This window comes from Halyomorpha halys, unplaced genomic scaffold, assembly GCF_000696795.3.
Source record: "Halyomorpha halys isolate HHAL.00 unplaced genomic scaffold, Hhal_1.1 Scaffold949.1, whole genome shotgun sequence".
Lineage (NCBI taxonomy): Eukaryota > Metazoa > Arthropoda > Insecta > Hemiptera > Pentatomidae > Halyomorpha > Halyomorpha halys.
Window position 1 is genome coordinate 175,977 of NW_027109590.1, and position 7,538 is coordinate 183,514.

Here is a 7,538-nt window from a genome sequence, read left to right on the forward strand (position 1 = left end):
TATATATATATATATGTATATATATATATTTGAAGTATTGTTATTAAATGCTAGTTATCCATACAATCTCCTATTCGGGATTCTGTCTCTTTTGCAGACAACTGTTGGGGACACCCTGTAAAAAAACAAAACTATAGAAAATATGATCAACAATAATTATAGGATAATATTTAAAATTCTGTTAATTTGAAACAAAAGTATAAATACATCTTACCACCAGCCAATTAGTCCGAGTTGTAGATAATATACCCGTAAATATTAATTACAAAAACATACTGAAATGATTCTTACAGACGTTTTAAAAGCATTTGATACTTTCAACCTAAACTTTATTATTTTTATTAGTAACCCAATAACAAGATAAATTTAAATTTAAGCAAACTAAACATATTTCTCTGTAAAAATCATCAAATAACGATTCTACCTCGATCCTACCAACTCTTACATCAGCGGCTGGAGGAGTTGAAGTTCCCACTCCATGTTGAATGATCGGAAGCTACCTCAGCGGAAGAGGTGCCAGTCCCCACCAATTGCGGAGTACCTCAGGGCTCGGTACTGGGACCTATACTGTTCGTCGTTTTCACGGCACCAGTGATCTCAATGCAGCATCCAGTTGCAGTGGCAGTGGCTTACGCGAACGAAATATGCATCTAATCCTCCAGCATGAATACTAAAACGGCGCTCACCCTGGCAACCGCATCGCAAAGCTCAAGCTGATCGGGATCAAGGTTAACCCAGCCAAGTCTGATACCATCGTGATGATCCAGAAAGGAAATAAGCCTGTATTCACCTACTTCACGGTAGACAAAATAAGCCAGCGGATTTGCAACTCCATCCTCTACCTAAGATTCAGAGTGGATAGGAACTTTACATTTTCCATTCATGTCCGGGAGAGGCTCAAGGCTGGCTCGCTGGATAGTGTTGTTGTAAAAGGATTTTAGTTTAATTGGGCCACGAAATCGAAAATTGTAGAAGTCTAATAATTCGATTATAATATAGAATAGTCGATAAGAATATAGAATATTCTTATTAAGATCCTGATAAATTTTTTGAAGTAACATAATATGGCATAATATGGGTAGAAATAACCGTATATGGCAAATGACCTATCCAAGCTTATCCAGCATATTTTAGGAATCAGCTTTCACCTCAGAATAAATATTTGTCCATGCGATATTCCGCCTGGTGTGCTGATAGGATTTTGTGGGCTAACAGACCACCTTGATGATTGCTACTTTTGGAAATAATTGACTGGAATAAAATGCAGGTTTTAAAGAAGAAATTCAGGTTTGGGAAAAGCTCCCTTAATAACATTCAGAGGCAAAAAATCATTCTTGTACCATTTCATAGTGAAAACTGGGACAAATTTTGAAAGGTGTTGACAAGAACAGAGATTGTTTGAAAAATATCTGTAAATCATTTCTCGGACTCAGTTTGTATAAATTGTATAAAAACTTTGATAGACTACAAATAATAAACACTTTACAATATATAAATATATTATTAGAAATGGCACTCTTTGGAACCCGGCATTAAGATGATCGTTGTTTATCGTTAACTATTTTTATTTAACAGTATCTGAGCTTTAAGCTATCTCAGGAGAAAGTATTTTTGTTTATTCAAACTATTATCATATATAAATATAATACTTAAATATTTGTAATTTCAAATGCTAAAAATCGTTTCATGCAGGTTGTTGCACCGCATACGTCACGACCAAACATCACACTAGCCCTTAATATTGTTTTATGCATTAGAATGGTTTAAATTTGTATTTACGACAGAATACATCATTTTAAACCTAACATAGGTCTGGGTTAGTTTAATATTGACAAGAGGCATCGATCCAGATAAATCTCTAAGTATACTACTGCTTTGATAGACGGATTCAATTGCAATCAGGCTCCTCTAAGGGATGGTTTTTACGGGGCTATGGTAGGCGTTTAAGTGTAAATTTAAATGTTGAGAATTATTATCCATTTAGTGAAGTATTTTTTAGATCATAGAAATGAGTCTGTAGTCAATTTCTAAGTACTATTATGTTAAGAAAAAAAAACGGGCCTCCCATAGCTCAGTGGTTAAGACACAGTCTTACCAATTTGATGTTTATTGGCGGTGCCGGTTCGAATCCGGCCTGGGACGTCGACTTTTTTCATTGAGTGGCGGTCCCACAAAATGAAGAACTTTGACCCCCAACCATGGTTAGGCAGTGCAGTATAGGACTCCAATGGGAGTCTTGGCCGAAAAAAAAAAAAAAAAAAAAACAGTATGTCGTAATCATAGCTATTAAAGGCGCCTCAAATCGACTATGTCTTTTTGTTGGAAGGCTTTAAAAATGAACAAAAAACAAACTGGCTCGGATTAAACATTTATTTGGTTCAATTTAAACATGGTAAAAAACAAAACTAAAAACTGACATAAACAAAATATACAAGTAATAATAAAAGGGCCTTTCAGATAAAAATAAAATTAGATAAATAAATTAAAAAAACAAAAGAGACAAATTTACAAACAATATAAATATGTAAAATAAATACTGCTCGACGAAACGTTTGCTCCACTCCGATAGATCCGAGGAAGAGTGCTACCGAGATGGGTCACAGCTCTTGTTGCTAAATAAATCGCTGCAATGGTCCAGAGTTGGTGTAGTGGCTCATCGATGGTCCAAATATCCAACAGTTGTATTGTATTAGGCGATACAATACGACAAAATGAACGCAGACACTAATTAGTCGGAATTGCAATTAATAAAGTGGAAACACAGAAAAGGTCTGGTTCCGAACTGTAATGACTCACTAACTCACTAAAAATGTCCAAACTATTAAATTATAAGGGCAGACAGGGCTGCTTAGACGCTACCAGGGCTACTAATTAGCCTGAACTCCTATATTAAAGTCGAAACACAGAAAAGGTCTGGTTTCGAACTGTAGTAACGACTAAAACACTCAACAAATGTCCAAACTATTAAACTATAAACGCAGACAGGGCTGCTGAGGACGCTACCAGGTCCACTAATTAGTCGAAACTCATAAAAAACTAAGATGATCGGTCCGTTGCTAGGGTAACGCCTCTTAGCAACAATGATCAGCCCTAGCAACTGTCTCTAATACTCATTATTACAAACAAATATAATTACACATTTTTCTTTTCGAATGTCTATGTATGTATCAAGCGTGTTATTATTTTTTCATTTCACACTCGTTTACTATAGATTATTTGTTTATCGTAGCAGTTTTTGTAACGGAATTGTGAAACGGAATGTGGTATGATAAAATGTTATATGGTGAAAATAAAATAATACTGCTTTTAAATAAAAGCAAACGTATAACTGATTCTAGTAATTTTCCTAAAATGGGTCATCCCCAACCTGCCGTTGGTTACTATTTAAACGTTGTTGAACGGGTTGTGAATTTTCTTTACTCTCTGAAATACTGGATGTTTCAGGGAAATGTCGTAATAAATATAAAAATACTTGAACAACTATTAAATATAAAAACGGCAGCTTTCATTGGTAACTTTTTATTAAATAAATTTAATTTAGGGACTTATTCTTACATTTTACCCGTAGAAAATGGGCTAAAGAGGCACTCTTTGGATACTAGTAATAAAGTGATCCTTGTTTAACTATTTTTATATTTAACAGTTTATTTGCTATCATCTCAGGAGAATTTTTTTTTATTTATTTACAATATTATCATATATAAATGTAACACTTACTTCCTTCGCATACAGCACAGGGTGCCCTGCTTACAGCAATGACTTGGCAGATTGCAGCACATTCCTGTAGAGCAGTGTAATTGAAAACCAGAAAAGATGTCCAAATAGAAAAATATCACTAAAACATGATCTAAAGTGAGATTTTTAATATGATGTAAAAATTGTAGTAAGATTAATTTATTTAAAAATATCTTTTTTCTATTGTTATAATAGACTACAGCCATATAAAACCACAGCATCACTGAGAATAGAGAGTTAAGTCACAGAATCCGAAAAAGTTGGGATTCAATGTGGGCTGACGTATCACTTACCAATAAACTAATGTTAAAAAAACACACAAAAGTGGAAAAGTGCCATAAGGAGAGAAGAAGTGGTTGTTGCACAAGTAAGAATAGCACATTCCAAATTAACACACCTCCACTTAATCAGAAAAGAGGACCAACATACATGCCAAACCTGTCAGTCCCCATTATCGATAAACCATATAATTGAAGAATGCTCATCATTTCGTCAAGCCTTCGAAAATAATAAAACTCCTCGTACAAGAGAATTGGCCTTTAAAAACTTAGCAGAATCCATAGACAAAATAATCAAATTTCTGAAAGAAACTCAACTTTATACTAAAATATAATCCACCAATATCGACACTGGTCGAAAAAAGAAATAGTCCACCTTCAACTATCAAATGTCAAAGACAAGAAGATAAATAAAGTAAAAAGGAGGTAATAACCTAGATGTTGATCGCCCTGAATAAAAATCTAATCTAATCTAATCACTGAGAATACGACGATGTGCTCCAACAAATAAATTAAATGTTTCGTAGAGATATATGACAGTTATTTCCGGGAAAGAGAAGATGTAAATAAATACAAAATGACTCGGTAAACCGGATGTAGTAGCATTGCTACCAAAATGGAAAAGGAGCAGTTATTTTATTATTTGTTTAGTAGAGCATAGAACAAATGCATAAGGCTTTACTAAACTCACTACAGAGTTTTATTATGGAATATTTAATGCTACCTTCTTTTATAGTATTGTCGAAATGTAAGAATCATATCACAATATAACAGCCATTAACTTATAACATTTGGTCGAGCATGTACTGTCATAGTAGCTGTGTCAGAGATAAAACTGAAATTAATTAGTTGACATGTCAAAAAATCCCGCCCGATCCCCATCGATAGTATCATTTTTTTATTTGTTGTTATTTATATTATAACAGTGCATTTTACTCATGTGTTTGAAAACTTGGTCCTGAAAATTCTAGGTCTTTCTTTCAGCTTCGTCCATTTCCTTCAGAGAGATGTTTCCAGTAGTACAACAGCATCATACCGCCTCACTCCACCTCTATAAAAATAAACAAAATTTTGCAAAATTAATTATACGATTAGCCGTATCATTGGCAGAGCACTTGGCTTTGAATGAGTTATTCATGACTGGGGCTTCATCAATAACCGTCCTCTAGAAAGGCGTTCTATTGTTTGAAGGAAATCCAAATGAAGGTTGGACCGATTTCTGGAGCTGCAGTGTTGGTGATCCAGTGAGTAGTGGGTGGACAATTCTTGGTATGTCTATACCGTTACACTAAGATGCTATCGAGCATGTATTTTTGAAGTCAGTTGGATACGAAATATATGACGTAAAAGTTGAGAAACAGATGAAAAACAAATTTTGATTAAACAAGATCCTAGAGTGTTTAAATTTTATTTACAAAGGTCTTAACAATATACGTCAAAGCTTATAAAAAAAAAAAAGAAGGTTAGCACATACATCACACAACTTTCATGAACCACCCTGCTTTGAGATGAAATTAATGCTTGTACGTTTAAGAACAGATATTTGTTTATTATTCAGGATAATAATGCTTCCTCTTACCATATTTTTCAAATAAAAATAAAGGAAAGTAAAATTTGACTATTGTCATAGTAGCCATGGAAAACAAAACCAATTTATTGTTCTATTCCTGAGTTATAAAATTCTTTCTATTTGATATTTACCAGTATTTATTACTGCTAATAATCAGAGATGGTAAAGTTATTCAAATTAATTAATCAAAAGTACTGATAAATGCGATATTTATTTTAACAAAAAAAAATTTTTTTTTGAAAAACTGTATCTCGAGAACGATTGAACGTAAAGAGCTTTGTTAGGAAACAAAATGGAAAATTTATTCTGCATTATATGATGGTAAATTAACTTTTTTTTTTACTTTAGTGAGCAGTTTAGTGAGCTACGAATGAGAAATTAATTTTTTATAACGTTATGAAACATTCGTCATTTGTTATTCTCTAACATTCAACTATGGATGTCGTCTGAGTATCAACTACTGTTAGGAATACGGATAACTATTCAGTATACTATACATTAACTATAACTTACCAATGTATTCACGGCTTACAATAGTAGATGTAAGTGCGGGCGTGATCTGTTTCCTGGCATTGCATTCTTTGATAAAACTGACTACATTCAAGGCACAAACAATTGTAATTAAAACAAATATATTTAACATTTTCATTACCAGAGTAGAGAGTGGTTTATTCAACAAAAGTCCATTTCATTTGAATACTTTTTATCTGAATCTTCCAATTCCAATACCTTAATCCTTGTTTGTGCGAATGTTTATATCGATTACCAATTTATCTTTATCTTTTTAGTGAATTATACTTTATCATTGAGGATAAGAAAAAACAATCAGTGTTAGGCATTGCCTGAATAACAATCGTATTAAACTACGTCGGGCATAATGGACATATTATTCTTAGACAGCATAATGATGTTTGCACTACGAAATCCATTTAATTTTTTATGCAATATTTGTTATCGCTAGGGTCAGGAAAGAAATCAAATTAACAAATAATTACTCCGTTATAATTTTTGGAATGATCAAATGTCCCTTGCTGTCACAACCGCTTTAAATTTGGATTATACATATCGATGGTGTGAAACTAAATTCAACCCGCCCAGACCGAAATCGAAACAACGCCGCTGTAGTTTTATTAGTTATTGTTCTTTTGCTGTAATTTCGAGTAAAAGGAGAGAAACTTATTGCTGAACCTCCAGTCAAAGATTCATCTATGTTAACCGATTTAGCATTAAAAGCAGATTGCTCCATAAAATCCCATCATTGCATGTGTGAACAAAATAATTTTTCTATAACAATATAATATCCGTCGGATACATGCCTCGATGGCAATGTTACAATTATTATAGATTCTTTCATGAACAGTTGTTCTTGAAGCCTTGACGTAAGCTATTGAATATGTATCGAGTCTTTTATCTTTCTTGAATCTTTTCCTGTTTTGAATCTCTGCCTTAAGTTTGATAGTCTGCAAAAAAATATCTCCGGTGAATGCCTGTAAAAAAAAACCTAATTGTTGTACCATAATTTTCATTTGTAGTATTTTTTTAACTTTTCATCATGCAAAAAAAAAAAATTAAAATAATAGTTTGGATTATTTTTTAAAAATTAAGCTGCAGTGCTTCGGGACGAACTTTGAACCCCAGTGTCCCATCAGTGGAGTCTAACACAGCAAAACATGTAGTGGTCAATTGCACCGCCATGATTGAACATCGGACGGACGGAACATGGGACTGTTAGCTAGGGCTAGCTAGCGTGCTGGAGGAGACAGGCTGAGACTAGGGGGACTGGACCAGGCTAGCTAGCTTGCTGGAGGAGACCGGCTGAGACCAGGGGGACTGGACCAGGCTAGCTAGCTTGCTGGAGGAGGTAGGCTGAGGCCAGGGGGACTGGACCAGGCTAGCTAGCTTACTGGAGGAGACAGGCTGAGACCAGGGGGACTGGACCAGGCTAGCTAGCTTGC

At 34.2% G+C, this 7,538-nt stretch overlaps 2 long non-coding RNA genes across 2 annotated transcripts in view; one reads left to right on the plus strand and one right to left on the minus strand.

The window, feature by feature from the left end:
• Positions 1–7,483, minus strand: LOC106687354 (uncharacterized). The gene is made up of 3 exons (XR_001344154.3): positions 6,097–7,483; positions 3,718–3,835; positions 1–115 (listed from the first exon to the last, which is right to left on the minus strand). It is a non-coding gene; the product is annotated as an uncharacterized lncRNA (long non-coding RNA).
• The window catches only part of LOC112210279 (uncharacterized), a 38,113-nt gene that overhangs the window by 2,173 nt on the left and 28,402 nt on the right, over positions 1–7,538 (plus strand). The window lies entirely within an intron of this gene.